This window comes from Rutidosis leptorrhynchoides, chromosome 5 (genome assembly GCF_046630445.1).
Source record: "Rutidosis leptorrhynchoides isolate AG116_Rl617_1_P2 chromosome 5, CSIRO_AGI_Rlap_v1, whole genome shotgun sequence".
NCBI lineage: Eukaryota > Viridiplantae > Streptophyta > Magnoliopsida > Asterales > Asteraceae > Rutidosis > Rutidosis leptorrhynchoides.
Window position 1 is genome coordinate 116,370,719 of NC_092337.1, and position 17,691 is coordinate 116,388,409.

The 17,691-nt window shown below is 34.8% G+C and overlaps 1 pseudogene; it reads right to left on the reverse strand.

Moving 5' to 3' along the window:
- Positions 1 to 14,042: 14,042 nt before the first annotated feature.
- LOC139848963 (UDP-glycosyltransferase TURAN-like) lies at positions 14,043 to 17,688 on the reverse strand (annotated as a pseudogene).
- Between the last annotated feature and the right edge of the window lie 3 nt (positions 17,689 to 17,691).

A 17,691-nucleotide genomic window follows, 5' to 3' on the forward strand; every position in this document is an offset into this window, starting at 1 on the left:
CCCTTGAATGTAATTTCACCCCTGTTTTAATTATTCTAGTGGCTATTAATCCATTCCCGTGTCCGGTTAAATGAACGATTATTCGTACATATAAATACCCCGCCCATCGTGTCCGATCGAGTGTATATGGTAATTTATAGGGACGCCCAATTGTAAATCTTTATATTAACATTAACAAACTTTCATTTAGTTAAACAAATATAAAGCCCATTAATAGCCCATAGCCTAGTTTCCACAAGTGTCGTTCTTTTGTCCAAACCCCAATTATGGTACAAAGCCCAATTACCCAATTTTAGTAATTAGCCCAACATCATGATTACTTCGTTTTAAACAAGCATAATAATAACTTAGCTACGAGACATTAATATAAAAAGGTTGAACATAACTTACAATGATTAAAAATAGCGTAGCGTTACACGGACAGAATTTCGACTTACACCCTTACAACATTCGCTAACATACCCTTATTATTAGAATTATAATTAAAATTAAAATATAAATTATAAATATAAATATATTTACGTTGAAGAGGAAGAGAAAAAGGATGATAAAAACTCGTCAGAAAACTGGCTATTTATAGGACCTGACCAGCAATCTCACACCATGCGACTCGCATGGTTTTGTGCTTCTGGCCATGCGAGTCGCATGGCCACCCTGGATTCAGCCAACTACTTTTGTTTTCTTCTTGCCGACGTAATATAATAATAATAATATATATAATATATAATTATATATAATTATATATATATTATATTATATTCTTGTGCATAGTAGACTAGATATTTTTGGTCCGTTGCGTCGGGCGTTTCTTCTTGGCTCAGGTCCCGGTTCCGGATTTTCGGACGTCCTCGCGTATTATTTTATATCGTGTACTTTGCGTCTTGTAACTTGTACTCTTGTCATTTTGAGACGTTCCTCATCAATATTTTGAACCTTTTTGATTGTATCTTGTACTTTTTAGCTCTTTGGACCTTTTTGTCTTCAATTTGTCGAATCTGCCTTTTGTCTTCACCTTTTATTATTTAAACGAATATCACTTGTAAATAGAACAATTGCAACTAAAAGCTTGTCTTTCTTGAGGAATAATGCTATGAAATATATGTTCGTTTTTAGCATTATCAAAGAAGCTAGAATCAAAAGGGTGATAGAAGTGGATGAAAGATTGGAAGTAAGTTGGTGTTCTTGGAGGGTTTTCTTGAAGTGTTTTTGTATGGTTTTCTTATGGTGTTTTAGTATGGTTTTTGAAGCTAGATCTTTATGGAATTTTGCTGGGTTGTTATGGAGTTTAGAGAGTAAGAAAGAGTGTGTGTTTTTAGTTAAGAGATTGAAGTAAAAATGAATCAAAAATGATGATACATATATACTCCTAAAAATGTGATCTTTAAGGATAACATGACAAAATTTTAGTTTGTATTTTTGTAATTAGTCAAGTAATCATCCAAAAGTAATTACCTAGCTCTAAGGGCATGAATAATGGCTGGTTAGGTGGTGATTTTGATGTGTATTTACTATTAGTAAATACGTATAGGAGCTAGGTATGATACGAGTACAAATACTCTAGGTATACGTATAGAAATTTTGTGAAAAATGAAATGAGGATTCAAATATAGCTATCTTTTGTGAATACACTTATATGGTTTTATGTATTTAAGTTCTTAAAAGTGATTAAATACATTACTTATACGATATATGTATAACATTATAAGTCTTAAGTATTTATGTCAAATAACGTTACGTATAGTTATCGTTTTGAAAACTTAAGTTAGTAGTTTCAAAATATACTTATAACTTGTTGTTATTAATACAAAATGAGATATTAAAACATTTATTAATCATGTTAAATATGTATATATACATTTATATACACAAACGTATAATTATCATATATTGTATAGTTCGTGATATCATCGGTCAAACTAGACGGTCAAACGTTGTGTAAAACTCTTTTCGGAAATATAAGTCTCGACAATTTGGATTGCTTATCATGTTGGCAAGGTTTAATTTATGTAAATATTAATCTTATAAGTATAGTATGATCGAAAAAGTGCGGGTCGTTACATTACCTCCCCGTTAAATAAATTTCGTCCCGAAATTTTAAAATTGTACCTATTTTGCGTCATCGAGAAACAAATGCGGATACTTTCGTTTCATCTGATCCTCTCGTTCCCAAGTAAACTCGGGACCTCTTCTAGCATTCCAACGAACCTTAACAATCGGTATATTGCTCTGTTTGAGCTTTTTAACTTCACGGTCCATGATTTCGATTGGTTCTTCGACGAATTGTAGTTTCTCGTCGACATGGATTTCTTCAAGAGGAATGGTAAGGTCTTCCTTTGCAAGACACTTCTTAAGGTTCGAGATGTGAAAGGTATTATGTACTCCGGCGAGTTGTTGCGGTAACTCGAGTCGATAAGCTACCGGTCCAATGCGTTCGATGATCTTGAACGGGCCTACGTACCTTGGGTTTAGTTTACCCCTTTTGCCGAAACGTATCACACCTTTCCAAGGTGACACCTTTAGCATAACCATGTCCCCGACCTGAAACTCTAATGGTTTCCTTCGAACATCGGCGTAGCTCTTTTGGCGACTACGGGCTGTTTTCAATCTCTCCTTGATTTGCACTATCTTCTCAGTCGTTTCATGTATGATCTCGGGACCAGTTAAATGTCGATCTCCTACTTCATTCCAACAGATAGGAGATCTACACTTCCTTCCGTACAATGCTTCGAATGGCGCAGCTCCAATGCTCGCATGATAACTATTATTATACGAGAATTCTGCTAACGGTAGATATTTATCCCATCCGTTTCCAAAATCGATCACACATGCCCTGAGCATGTCTTCGAGAGTCTGAATCGTTCTTTCACTCTGTCCATCGGTTTGTGGATGATATGCGGTACTCATATCCAACCGAGTTCCTAGTGCCTCCTGTAGTGATTGCCAAAACTTTGAGGTAAATCTACTATCACGATCGGATATAATGGAAATAGGTATTCCATGCCTTGAAACAACTTCCTTTATATACAATCGTAATAGTTTCTCCATTCTATCTGTTTCCTTTATAGGCAAGAAATGTGCAGACTTGGTGAGACGATCAACAATCACCCAAATGGTGTCGTATCCCCAGGCAGTCTTTGGTAACTTCGTGATGAAATCCATGGTAATACCATCCCATTTCCATTCTGGGATTTCTGGTTGTTGAAGTAACCCTGACGGCTTTTGATGTTCTGCTTTGACTTTGGAACAAGTTAAACATTCCCCAACATATGTTGCAACGTCTGTCTTCAAATTAGGCCACCAATAATGCGTCTTAAGATCTTGGTACATCTTTCCAACTCCAGGATGTATCGAATATCTTGTCTTATGTGCCTCGTTCAATATCAACTTCCTTAATCCACCCAACTTCGGTACCCAAATACGATTCGCAAAATATCGAATTCCATCTTCCCGTACAACGAGTTGCTTCTCATACTTCTTCATTATTTCATTTCCTATATTTTCTTTAGTAAGTGCTTCTCGTTGAACTTCTTTGATTTGTGAGTTGAGATTCATGCGAATTTTTATGTTCATCGCTCGTACTCGAATTGGTTCTCGTTCCTTTCTGCTTAAAGCATCAGCCACCACGTTTGCCTTCCCGGGATGATAACGAATTTCACAATCATAGTCGTTTATTAACTCGACCCACCTACGTTGCCTCATGTTCAATTGTTTCTGATCAAAAATATGTTGAAGGCTTTTATGATCAGTAAACACAGTGAATTTAACCCCATACAAGTAGTGTCTCCACATCTTCAATGCAAACACGACTGCTCCCAATTCTAGATCATGCGTCGTATAATTTCGCTCGTGAATCTTCAATTGTCGGGATGCAAATGCAATAACTTTCTTTCGTTGCATAAGAACACAACCAAAACCTTGTCGCGAAGCGTCACAATATATTTCAAAATCATCGTTCCCTTCAGGTAACGATAAAATAGGCGCCGTAGTTAACTTCTTCTTCAGTAATTGAAATGCGTTCTCCTGCTCCGAGGTCCATTCGTATTTCTTCCCTTTTTGCGTTAATGCTGTCAACGGCTTAGCTATTCGGGAAAAATCTTGAATAAACCTTCTATAATAACCGGCTAAACCCAAAAATTGGCGTATCTGCGTTGGTGTCTTAGGAGTCTCCCATTTTTCAATAGCTTCAGTTTTTGCTGGATCAACCTGAATTCCTTTGCTACTAACAACGTGGCCAAGAAATTGTACTTCTTTCAACCAGAAAGCACACTTAGAAAATTTAGCATAAAGTTGTTCTTTTCTCAACAACTCCAGTATCAACCTTAAATGCTCTTCATGCTCTTGCTCACTCTTGGAATAGATAAGAATATCATCAATGAAAACGATAACAAACTTATCTAAATACGGACTACAAACTCGATTCATGAGGTCCATGAATACAGCTGGCGCATTCGTCAATCCAAACGGCATAACCAAAAATTCGTAATGACCATAACGTGTCCGAAAAGCAGTTTTCGGAATGTCCTCTTCTTTGACGCGTAGTTGATGATAGCCCGATCTTAGGTCGATTTTCGAATAAACACATGATCCCTGGAGTTGATCAAATAAGTCATCAATTCTCGGTAGTGGATACCGATTTTTGATAGTTAACTTATTTAATTCACGATAGTCTATACACATCCTAAAAGATCCATCTTTCTTCTTAACGAACAAAATTGGAGCTCCCCACGGTGAAGTACTCGGTCGTATGAATCCACGGTCCAATAATTCTTTTAACTGACTTTGAAGTTCTTTTAATTCGGACGGTGCAAGTCTATATGGCGCACGAGCCACTGGTGCAGCTCCTGGTACTAAATCTATTTGAAATTCTACCGATCTAAATGGAGGTAATCCCGGCAATTCTTCCGGAAAAACTTCAGGAAAATCTCTTGCCACAGGCACGTCGTTGATGCACTTTTCTTTCTTTTCGACTTTATTAACATGTGCTAAAATAGCGTAACATCCCTTTTCTAAACACTTCTTGGCTTTCAAACAGCTAATGAGTTTTAGCTTTGAATTACCCTTCTCTCCATAAATCATCACCGGTATTTTATCCTTACCAGGAATACGAATTGCCTTCTTGGCACAAACAACTTCTGCTCCTATTTTGGACATCCAGTCCATGCCGACTATTACATCAAAACCTCCTAATTCTACGGGTATTAAGTCGATTTTAAACGTTTCTCCGGCTAGATTTATTTCACAATCACGACAAATTTTATCGGCTTTAATTAGCTTACCATTAGCTAACTCAATCAAGTACTTAGCATCTAGAGGTAATGATGAACAATTCAATTTAGTGTAAAAATTTATACACACGTAACTTCTATCGGCGCCAGTATCAAATAAAATAGATGCTGATAAGTTATTAATGGTAAACGTACCCGTAACAAGTTCCGGGTCTTCTCGTGCCTCTCTAGCATTAATAACAAACGCTCTTCCACGTGCAGGTCCGCCATTCTTTTCTGGATTCGGGCACTGACTCTTATAGTGACCTTGTTTTCCACACCCAAAACAAGTAATGTTAGCCAAAGCAGTTCTATTTGCGTTGGTGGCAGGAGTCTTGTTACCATTTGCATTTGTAACGAGAGCCTTACAATCTTCAGCAAGATGTCCCTGTCTATTGCATTTGGTGCACAACACACTGCAGTAACCAAAATGATGTTTGTGACAACGGTTGCATAAAGGACTTTGTCCTTTGTAACCAAAGCCTGAACCGCTACCCGCACCTTTCGTGGTTTCTTGTTTCTTATAAGATTGTTGTTGGTTACCTCGATCATAACCTCCATTCCACTTTTTCTTGTTCCCCAATACCTTCACCTCAGTATTGAATGCTTTCTTGTCCAAAATGACCTGATCCATTAGCTCGTTCGCCATGGTTATAGCTTCATGAATTGTCTTAGGTTTCGACGCCGTAACGTTTGCCTTGACCTTTTTGGGCAAACCACCTTTGTACATTTCAATCTTCCGTGCTTCGGTTGGGACCAATTCAGGACATAGTAAAACTAATTCCATGAATCGCTGGTTGTAGTTGGTGATTTCAGTACCAACCACCTTCAAACTTCGTAACTCATCTTCTAACTTAATAACCTCATTCCTTGGACAATACTCGGTGATTATCATTGCTTTGAATTCTTCCCATGGAGTATCATAAGCTACATCTCCTCCTACCACCTTCACATAATTCTTCCACCATGTGAGTGCACTATCTTGTAAAGTGCACGATGCATACTTGGTCATGTCTTTTTCATCACAACCGCTGATTTTGAACACCGTCTCCATCTTTTCTATCCATCGGGTTAAACCGATAGGTCCTTCCGTTCCACTGAATGATGAAGGTTTGCAAGCTTGAAACGTCTTGTAGGAGCATCCTACACGAGGATTTGGATTAACTGCAGTAGCTCTTGCAGCTTCGACCCATAGCATTCTATCGTTGACTCGCTGGTTGATGAAGTTCTCGACTTCTTGTTCCGTCATTCGGTTCAATCGCGCCATTTCCTAATGAAAGAAAATAATTATTCACATGGATTATTATAGATGTAGTATGTATTTATAGTACATTTATAGCTTGTTAATAATATGAACCAGGTATTATTATAAAAGCCTTTTCTTCTTATTAGCGTTTTATAATTATATCTTGGGTAGTACCTACCCGTTAATGTTCATACTTAATAGCTTAGTACAGAATCAATTACTACAATCTAAATAATACTTAACCATGGAAAATTATTGCATTTCATACTTCGCTATTTTACATATGCTTATCTTACATCAAACTTTAAGCAAACCACACTAATAATATTATACAAAACATTATATGATTCCATGGCTTAATACGGCAGTGCATCGTTCGGTCTATTTTCTAGGGCGTTTAGTTCCAATGAATGGCCTAACGCTTATCCTAGCTGTCTGCCTACGTTTTGGCTGAGGAGTCGAAGAACTAGATGCGGGGATAGCACTAATAGGAATAGCGGGAATAGGGGTGGTAGTGTTGAGTGGAATTGGTGCTACGTCATTCTCACTAAGTTCGGGATTTGAATTTTCTAATTCATTCGCTTTTCGTTTCTTTCCTTGATCGAATTTTTCTTTCGTAATTTCTAGTATTTCTTCCTCGGGTTCACTTTCTTCTTCGGGTTCACTTTCCTCTTCGGGTTCACTTTCCTCCTCGGGTTCACTTTCCGATATTTCTATAGTTGGTTCATCTGGAAATTGTGAGTCTTCCCCAAAAATACCATTTTCGTCATCGGATATGTTAATGACTGAAACACAATCTGAAGATTCTGATTCGGAGTCGCTGAATGTGATAATAAGTTTCGAGCCCGACATCTATCACACAACAACTAACCCATTAGTACTTACATAATATTTACATATGAATTTTTAACCAACAGTGATAAGCAATGGTTTTTTTTTTTTTAAAATCAAACCCGGTCAAAGTCCAGACTTACTAATGTATCCTAACGACTTATCGGTTTAGACACACTAATGCAAACCTGGTTCGCTAAGACCACCGCTCTGATACCACATGTCATAACCCGTCCTTAACCATAAGAACGCGTTAGATAACGTATGATTTCATTGCGAGGTATTGACCTCTATATGAGACATTTTTGAAAGAAAACTGCATATATTATACATTACAAACCATAACCATTATTTTTGTTACAAACTTAAGACAATAAAAAGAAGATTAACGTTTAGCGATAATCTTCGACTTACAAACTTTACAAATGATGACAACAACACGGTTTCTAGCATATTTTACAGTACAACATCTTGGATATGCAGTTTTATTTTTGACACAAACATGCGTACGCAAGATCCTGGTTAGATCCAACATGATGCAGCGGAAGCTTTAGAAATCACCTGAGAATAGACATGTTTAAAAAGGTCAACATAAAGTTGGTGAGATATAGGTTTAATGCCGGCTGCAATATATATATAGACCACAAGATTTCGTATATAATCAGTTTAATAAAAGTATTCTAAGTGGTTGAGCACTCGGTAACCATACTTAACATTTTCACGTCGCATATTCCCTTTAATATGAAATCTTACTACACCGTACCAAGTGTAGTCACAAAAACGAAGTACTGTGCAACCGTTGAATACTGGTCGTCCAGTCCGGTTGGGGTTGTCAGGCCCGATAGATCTATCAACAGGATTCGCGTTTACAATACCGCTGTAAATATTAGTTACCAAGCTACAGGGAAGTATGCCAGTGGTACAACTCAACGTAGAATATATTTTTCAGTTACTTGTGTCCATATCGTAAAACATAAAATACATGTATTCTCATCCCGAAATATTTAGAGTTCAAAAGTGGGACTATATACTCACACTTGTCTTGATGATATATATAATTTGACTCGGTCTTCCGGTTGATATCACGGACCTATCCATATATAATATATCAATATGTTTTCATTTTAAACAAACGTTACATATATATATATACTTGTTATACTTTTAATACTTTGAATATTTCCTTAGTCCGAAGTTAGCATTCCGATGTTAGTAATTCAATTTTTAATGGTTCATTTTTAGATGTTTAATATACCCGCAATAAATAAAACACCCAACGAAATAAATAAAACCCCAACGTATATGTATTGGTCGAGATTAATCTTGACCCATGGTACCGGTGTTGTCAAATGACGTGTTGCGTACAATCATGGGATCTTATGATTAATCTTCTCGTGTTGTTTACGGGTGATCCTGAACCATATAAAATTGAATTATAAGTACATATATATAAAATATCATGTTATCTTAGAAGTATGTGATTTTATGTAAATTTTTCCAATGAATCCCGAAGTCATTTAAGCCTTGGATAACCAATTTTGTTTCGGTCATAGTTTCTTCGTTACAAGTCCGTTTTCGTTGATTCAACTTGCCATCTCCTTGGATCGAGTCCCTCTTTAAGACTATGAACTGTAAATACCTTAGTTTGTATTCAAAATCACACGGCATAGGTCAAACTTTAGTGAAACTTATGAAGTTAATCATTTTCGTTACAACAAAATCATTTAATGACCATTTTTCTAAAAATACTTATACTTTGAAAAACCAAGTTTTACCTTGTTAAATTAGCATATACATAAGTTATATTACAGGTCTTGAAGTATTTTAAAAGTTAAGTTAGAAGGATCTATTTAGTTTGCAAACAAGTTTGAAAACATTCAAACTATGTTCTTGTTGTTAAACTTGTATACCACAAAATATGATAGCTATATATATATGAATCGAATAAGGTTATGAACATATATTCTACCTCAAGTTCCTTGGATGAAGTTGCTGTAAAAGAGAAGTAAGAAGCTAGAATCAAAAGGGTGATAGAAGTGGATGAAAGATTGGAAGTAAGTTGGTGTTCTTGGAGGGTTTTCTTGAAGTGTTTTTGTATGGTTTTCTTATGGTGTTTTAGTATGGTTTTTGAAGCTAGATCTTTATGGAATTTTGCTGGGTTGTTATGGAGTTTAGAGAGTAAGAAAGAGTGTGTGTTTTTAGTTAAGAGATTGAAGTAAAAATGAATCAAAAATGATGATACATATATACTCCTAAAAATGTGATCTTTAAGGATAACATGACAAAATTTTAGTTTGTATTTTTGTAATTAGTCAAGTAATCATCCAAAAGTAATTACCTAGCTCTAAGGGCATGAATAATGGCTGGTTAGGTGGTGATTTTGATGTGTATTTACTATTAGTAAATACGTATAGGAGCTAGGTATGATACGAGTACAAATACTCTAGGTATACGTATAGAAATTTTGTGAAAAATGAAATGAGGATTCAAATATAGCTATCTTTTGTGAATACACTTATATGGTTTTATGTATTTAAGTTCTTAAAAGTGATTAAATACATTACTTATACGATATATGTATAACATTATAAGTCTTAAGTATTTATGTCAAATAACGTTACGTATAGTTATCGTTTTGAAAACTTAAGTTAGTAGTTTCAAAATATACTTATAACTTGTTGTTATTAATACAAAATGAGATATTAAAACATTTATTAATCATGTTAAATATGTATATATACATTTATATACACAAACGTATAATTATCATATATTGTATAGTTCGTGATATCATCGGTCAAACTAGACGGTCAAACGTTGTGTAAAACTCTTTTCGGAAATATAAGTCTCGACAATTTGGATTGCTTATCATGTTGGCAAGGTTTAATTTATGTAAATATTAATCTTATAAGTATAGTATGATCGAAAAAGTGCGGGTCGTTACAGTATGTCATTTAAATTGCTAGCGTGTATGAGGTAATTGTGTATGTGATTGAAAGTAAGTAGGTTATATATGTATATTCGCTAGGATTAGTGGCTCTCGGGGGTTTTAGCTTTTTGGAAGTTCGAACAAGATTTGGGTAGTTTAACCCCAATCACCATGCTCTAGTGACGTTTGGCAATTAAACTTTTTGTGGTCGAAACTCGTATTTCGTACTTAATGGTATTTTGGGCGTATGTGGGCCCCGCAATGTAAAACTCGTTTTATCATTGATTCGTGCTTGTTTTACTTATACTAATATGATGTGAAAAGCATTTCGTCTAAAAATGATGGGAAGTGTTAGATCTTTTTACGAAAACGGAACAATTTGGACAGCGGGCGGCCAGGCCCTGTGCGCGCCGCGCACAGGTAGGGGTGCGCGCCACGCACCCAGCCTGGGCAGGCCTGCTTCAATTTTTTTTTATTTATTTTTTTTTTTTTTTGCAGTTTTGGTTGGTTAACGGGTTGGGTCGTTACTCACACTCACTATCTTCATTGTCAAAATACGTAGACACAAGTGTGCTTTCATATCCTGATTTGTAACTTGAGCACAGAGTGATTCGGTCCTCCATAACTACGAGCTGGTAGGGCTCGGGTCACAAATTGTTCGAAATAGGATATGATTTGACTGTCCAAATTGATTCTTGAATCGTGTATTTGCTTTCTTTATAAAGTATTTCGACCCAATGATTGTCTTGGTTTCACGAAATCTTTACAGAGATAAGATAAGAACACAATTTGTGTTTTTGGCAATAAAATCACAAACTAGATTATCAGAGAAAAGTGTATTATGTAAGTTGTGATGTGCAAGCCAAAAGTGTCCAAAACGAATTATCAAATTTTGTTTCATTAAGCAGTTTAAAATGAAAGGGTGTAACCCTTCATTTTTGGAGGGAAAAACTCTTACACAAAAGGGACGCGACCCCTTGGACCCTGCTATTTTCATCGCATTATCGAGTCAACTCTTACGGCCGTGTACTCTGCACTCTCTAAACCCGTATAACTCAATAAACCTTGTTTACACGTAAATCGCAACTACCAAAAATGATTGTTGGATGACACTAAAATCACTAGATATTATTGTTGTGAATGTGTGTGTAATCATTAGGATAGAATTAAAGCCATGACATCTTTAGAACCACACTATCAAAGACCTTTTTTGAACTCTCTAAATCATCGCAGTCTGAGTATATTACAAGCAAAGAAGTTTAAACTAGCATATCACTCAGATATCACAAACTGTACATGTAAAGTAGATCCGAGCAGTATGTCTCCATGACAAAGAGAAGCTTGTAGTAAGCTAGTGAAAGTAGCCCAGTTTGGTAAAAACCCTTTGGAAAAATATTAGTTTTTCAAAATGATTTTTCCCAAACTTTGGACCTAAATATGTATATGTATATCACATATTTATGAGCGAAATATTTTATGGTTACGTAGCTCTTGACAAAGGCTTCACAATGATATATTATTTGTCCAAAGTTATGAAGTGGTGAATGAGATATTGTGCTTCAAAGTGAGGTGATTAATTCTGGAAATTAAGAGGAAATGGAGCTGTTTTGGGTCAACTTTGCACCCAACTTGTTGGGTTGTTGTTGACCCGTGACCTATCAATTTATGTGGGTTTTGTTGACCCATCATCTGTAAATTTGTTCCATAATTTCCCTTTATCATTCTTTAGTTTATGGTTGCTTATTATTGGTAAGTAAATTAAGGTAATGATCCATTTTGGTGTATAAATAGACACCACCTCCACTCATTGAAGACACACCAAAAACACAGCAAATACTCTCAATAACCTCTGCATTTTCAGGAAAGTTCTGTACTCCAGCTGTACGCAACTTTAGACCGTCGTACCTTTGGAAACACATGCTCGTATCTGTTTTCAGGAGTTGCATTCAACGCAAGCTTTGGCTATAATTTTCTTTGCTAGTTTATTTAGTTTACTTTGCACATATCATTATGTAATGTTTTGTTCTTATTATTCAATAACACTCAAGTTTGTATCTTGACTTCTATTCATACAAACCCTTCATCATTTAACCGTATTCATAACTTAAACACTATACGGGTATCATCCAGACTACGAGAATAAGCAACAATAAGAACAGTGTAATAAATAACCGTTATTTCAGGTATTTCATCGAACACTTGTTCTGCATACAACATTAGACCCCATCTCGTTTACATGGAAGTGAGATTTAACGTGCTCTTAGAAAAGACTTGACTAAGCTGCATTTTGTATTAAAAGTGTTGCTAGTGAAATAGCTTCTTGTGATGATAACATAAAATTAAGAAAAAATTATGCCGTTGGTACCTGTGGTTTGTAACCATTTTCATCAAAACACCTAAAGTTTAAATTTTGCGTCGTTGGTACATAAGTTTTCTGTTACTTTCGTGGTTAGTACCCACTCCAAACTTCCGTTTACTTTTAACAGTTACCACCTCACATGTGCCACACATGTGAGGGTATAATCGTCCTTTTCATTATTTAGTCCATATAAAACGCATCTAAAAGGGCTGGACATGATCTGGAATCTAAATGGACGATTCATTTATCTCTTTCAAAAAGTCTGATACCTAAAACCCTAGAGATCATTACCATCTTTTGTGTTTTTTTTACAATTAATTATTCAAAAGATTCTACAAACGATTAAATTACCAAAGATTCACAACAAGCTTTGAACTTTTGACTGAATTATTAATTTGGGGAAAAACCCAAATTGAGCTAGAAATTGAATATTTACTTCAGTCAAAAGAGTGAGGTTTTGAAATATTGATTCAATTTATATAAACGACATTTTCTTTTAGAATCTATGGAAGCTTATAAGAGATGGGTTCAGAGGAACAAGGAGTATGTTCATTCTTTAGAGTCTCTTGCTAATGTAAGTCCACTCTTAATTCTTGTGAAAGCTCATACTTTTAGTAATTTGTTATAAATCATGCGTTCTATAATCTTTATTGGTTGTTAATTTTGTGAATTTGAAATTATATTGGTGTTTGGACTTGGGTATAAACTGATTATACTGCTACTTGGGTTTTAAGTTTTAACCTCAATAATTGTCTAATAGAATTGATTTTGATTTTTGTTATCTTCTTGTTTGAAGTCACATTAATCACTTACATTAAAACACCCTTACAGTTCTTTTTGTAGACTTGTTTAGTTGTCTTTTCACAAACACAATTGTATATCTCGTGTATGACCGTGTCAATGAATTTAGGTTAACTGAAATTTAGTGGCCAAATGTTTTAAGTGTTAATTTTAATTGATGATAATTGTTATTAAAGTGAGGCAGAATGCCCGGTGTAGCTTCATAAATATAAATGCTAATGTTTGCATCACTGATAACCTTGTGTCTTTAATAGCAAAACGTTTTACATAATGATTTTGTTTCTAAACTTTTAATTTGTGTACAAGCGAAATGGTAATGTTGCAAATAGTCTAGAATATTATCGAAACCTATTATGATTTTGATATATATATGTATTTTGATTTTGATTTTTTAATATATGTTTCATATTGACATGTAACAAGAGTTGAGGGTTCGCGCGTTGCTGCTCTAAGGTTTATGCGATTTTAACGCAAGTTATCGATTTAGACGGCACATTTTACTTCATGTTTTTTGGGCATACAAACTACAACCAAAAACAATTATAGCCTCCACAAACGACAATCATTTGTTGACATCCCTATCACAAAATAATATACTAACTACAACAAAAAACAATTACAGGCTACCCGCGCGTTGCGGCGGTCGATCAATCTAAAAATATGTGCAACTGTTGATTATGAAAGCATTGTAAATACGGAGTAATAGTTAACAATTATAAAGGTTGTTTAGAAGCATTCTACACATTGCTCCTTTTTTTACAGGCAAAATGAAGATTACACAAAAGCAGTTTATAAAAGCATTATATGTTGTTTTGGAGCATATCTTTTGTATTCTACACAGACAACAAATGAAGCTTACATAATCCTGGTAACGGCTGTTGTTGATTGATGAATTTTTACAACCTGACAAATGAACAATGACAGATGTGTTGTAAGTACAAACGGGCGAACTTAAGAGCTAAAAGATAATGAAAAAAAAAAACCTTAAAGAATATAAAATAACTTCCAAAAGCTATAGATAATTACATGAACACAACAATGTAGCAGGACACTCCCTGCACATATTACAAAAAATTTAAGCAGACGGTATACCTTCATCGGGAGATCTAACCCTGAAGAAGTATGCAAACAGACACCGAGATCAGCAGATCCTGTAAAATATATAGCAAGTAGAAGCCTATGTAGAAATTTTCTAAATGTGGAAAAATGAACGGATTGAGTAACGGGTCAAATATGTAGGGTTTGAACAGATCACTTTTTATCCATCCTTTTAATAAAGAATTAATTCTGGTTATGATTACAAAATTATTATTTTTACAAGGATAATAAAAACCTTTGAAATAAAATTATAGTTGCTTTAACGATTGTATGCATTATAAATTATCTATGGACCAATTTCAACCTATATGATCAGATCAACCCAATCAACCTGTTCCCACTTTAGAAGGAAAAAAAGTCACTGACCCATGACCACCGCCCAAATTGACATATTTTAAGTAACTGGGTCAAACTATCACCTCTATGTTTGGTATCAGAAAAGTATCGAGTCATGCTCACCAAGAAGTAACGGGTAATCCTCTGGTGACAGCCACATGGTACGGAAAGCCACACGTTTAAGGTTCAATTTCTTTATCTTCTCTTCATACTTCTCTTTCTCAGGTCCTTTCCCTTCATGGTGTTTAAATATACTTCAAGTTAAAACCTTTTTTCATTTTATTGTTACATCAACAATGACTAAATTGATAATTAAATTCTTACCGGTAATTACAAACAACAATTTCGGATACAAAAACGTTTTCCCCTCATCAATGACCTCCCAGAAAACTTCATCCCCATTTGAATTGTTCTCATTTAGTAACGCAGCAACACGTCTATCATACATCACTGCTGCTTCTAGAAGAATGTCAAAATCCTCATCTGGGGTCCTAAAACATAAAATCATTGAATTGTAAATGGTTATATTACACATCGTTTTAATAGTTGAAAAGAAAACGGTTTCATAAATGAAAAATGTTTGTGAAACTCACCAGCTTGTGCTGCTAACAATAAGTGCAGGTCTGTTCTACTTCAACTGATAATTGTCACCAACCTTGTTTGTAAATAGAGTAGTATTTGGATCTTGCATGTCATCGGTAGTTATTACTACAAATGCGAGTGTGTATAATGGTAATTAAAAACTTTGGGAAAAAGACACAGAGAGGCAACATTGGTCCAGAGTATTGTACGGAGTATGTAATACCGTAGCTGATGCAGTCTAGAGAACTGTTTAACCGGAACATATCCTTCTTAATTTTACAAAACAACTGCAATCAACAATCTATAAGAAGTTATATTATTAGAAGTTTCAAAATGCAAATGTATTTAACATTTACCTTATGCTTTTCATCAAGCTGAGCTGGACGGAAAAAGTCAGGAAGTTGATCATATAACACACTGGCTCTATATATTTAAAAAGAAAATATAAAGGTATAAGATACATTGTTAATACAACACTAACCAACAGACAAAAACTTGATTATCACCATTACTGTTCTATAATTCTCTATAATCCATATTTTTGAATAAAGCTTTTAAGGTTGTATATATTAAAAATGTAACTTTGAGAATATTATGAGCTGCTACGATTGATTACTTTTTTACTAGTCATACTTCAACCGTTAAGATCAACATAACCCATCCATTTGTATAATGGGCCGAAAATTGAAATTTTTTTCAATAATCTTCCCAAATTAACTTTTGCTTGCAATTTTCATGAGTATGATGCATTATATGGGGAACTTGAAGTTTAAGCTAACCGTCTCACTTGATTCCCCAAACTTGTTCCAATTCATGTTGCATTGCCTTAGTGACACATAAAGATCCATTTGCCATCTTCCCAAAATGTAATTCTACCCTAAAAGGTCAAAATATCAAGTTTGCTTTAGCATGTTAACCACAATCTCAAATTCTTGATGACAATAATGAATTTAGTTTTACCAATGATATGCTGCAACAAAACGACTACTTCTACCAAGAGACAGTGCAAGCAGGGTATATGCAAAGTTATGCCAATCGATGATCACGGGTGGTTGCCTCAGCCAGTTGGCACATTTCACGGCAACTAAAGTTGGTACAGAAGGCGGGTTCTACATAACCATAAAGATAAACGCAAACATTTAAAAGCACAAATTTATTCTACAACTGGACGATGGCAGTTTGAGTAATATGTCTAATGGGTCGTAACGGGTCGCGGTGATCCACAAGCATTTTATTTTCTATAAATGATTATGGATTGTATATGATTACTAAAACAATATTATTCCAATAACACTATTGTATTTGATTAAAACAATTTAAGAATTTTTATGCTCTTACATCATGGGCAAATTTCGACCCATTTAACATTTTAACCTGTTCCCTTTTTAACTTAGTTTTTGTTTTACTCATTTCAATATGTAATATAAGACTGACTATTCCTAAGTAGATGGGTTGAAATGGCCATCCTATACCAAAAAAAACGAATACAGTAACTTTTAAGGATCTAGACGAAGTTTACATTTCAAGTAGAAACTTAAGCTTACCTGCACAATGAATACATCGGGGGCTTTTATTTTAACACAAAGAAACCAAAGAAGCAGAATAAATTGAATCAACGGCTTCAGCAAAAGCATAAATAGACAGAATAACTTTGGTAGAGCTCCATTATTAGTCGGCCATTGACTCTAAAGAATAAATATAAATATTACTAATTATAATAATTTAAGTTTGGAGGATCCATTTGCATCATAGAACTACATTTTGTAACAGAAAAATTACCATTGTATGGATATGTATAGAATGGTTATCAACAATAGCAGAATGTGGATCGGAACCTGTCCAAAAGAATAGAAAATAACTAACTGAAAGTGCAATTTACTTATTGGTTCGTTTTGGTTGTTAAAAACTATTCATCACTGTAATTAAAATATTATAATAAGAAGTTACAAATTAATGTATACCCCAGATGCAACAATATCGACTTCAAGATTGCCTGTTTATGCCGTTCTTATTCATGGTAAATAAAAGCAGATGAAAACTGCAGTAGAGGACGGATAATCCTATTTGGGAAGTCGAAATTGGAGAAAAAAAAATAGAGCTCAAAATCATGCGGTGATACACATCCTTTAAATTTGATTTTTCAGTATACCTTCCAAGACATTATTGTCTTTGAGATTGGTTGCACCTGGCTTCCACCTGCAGGGATGATCTCCTTTTCAGTTAGCTTACTTGCTTCTTCCATCTT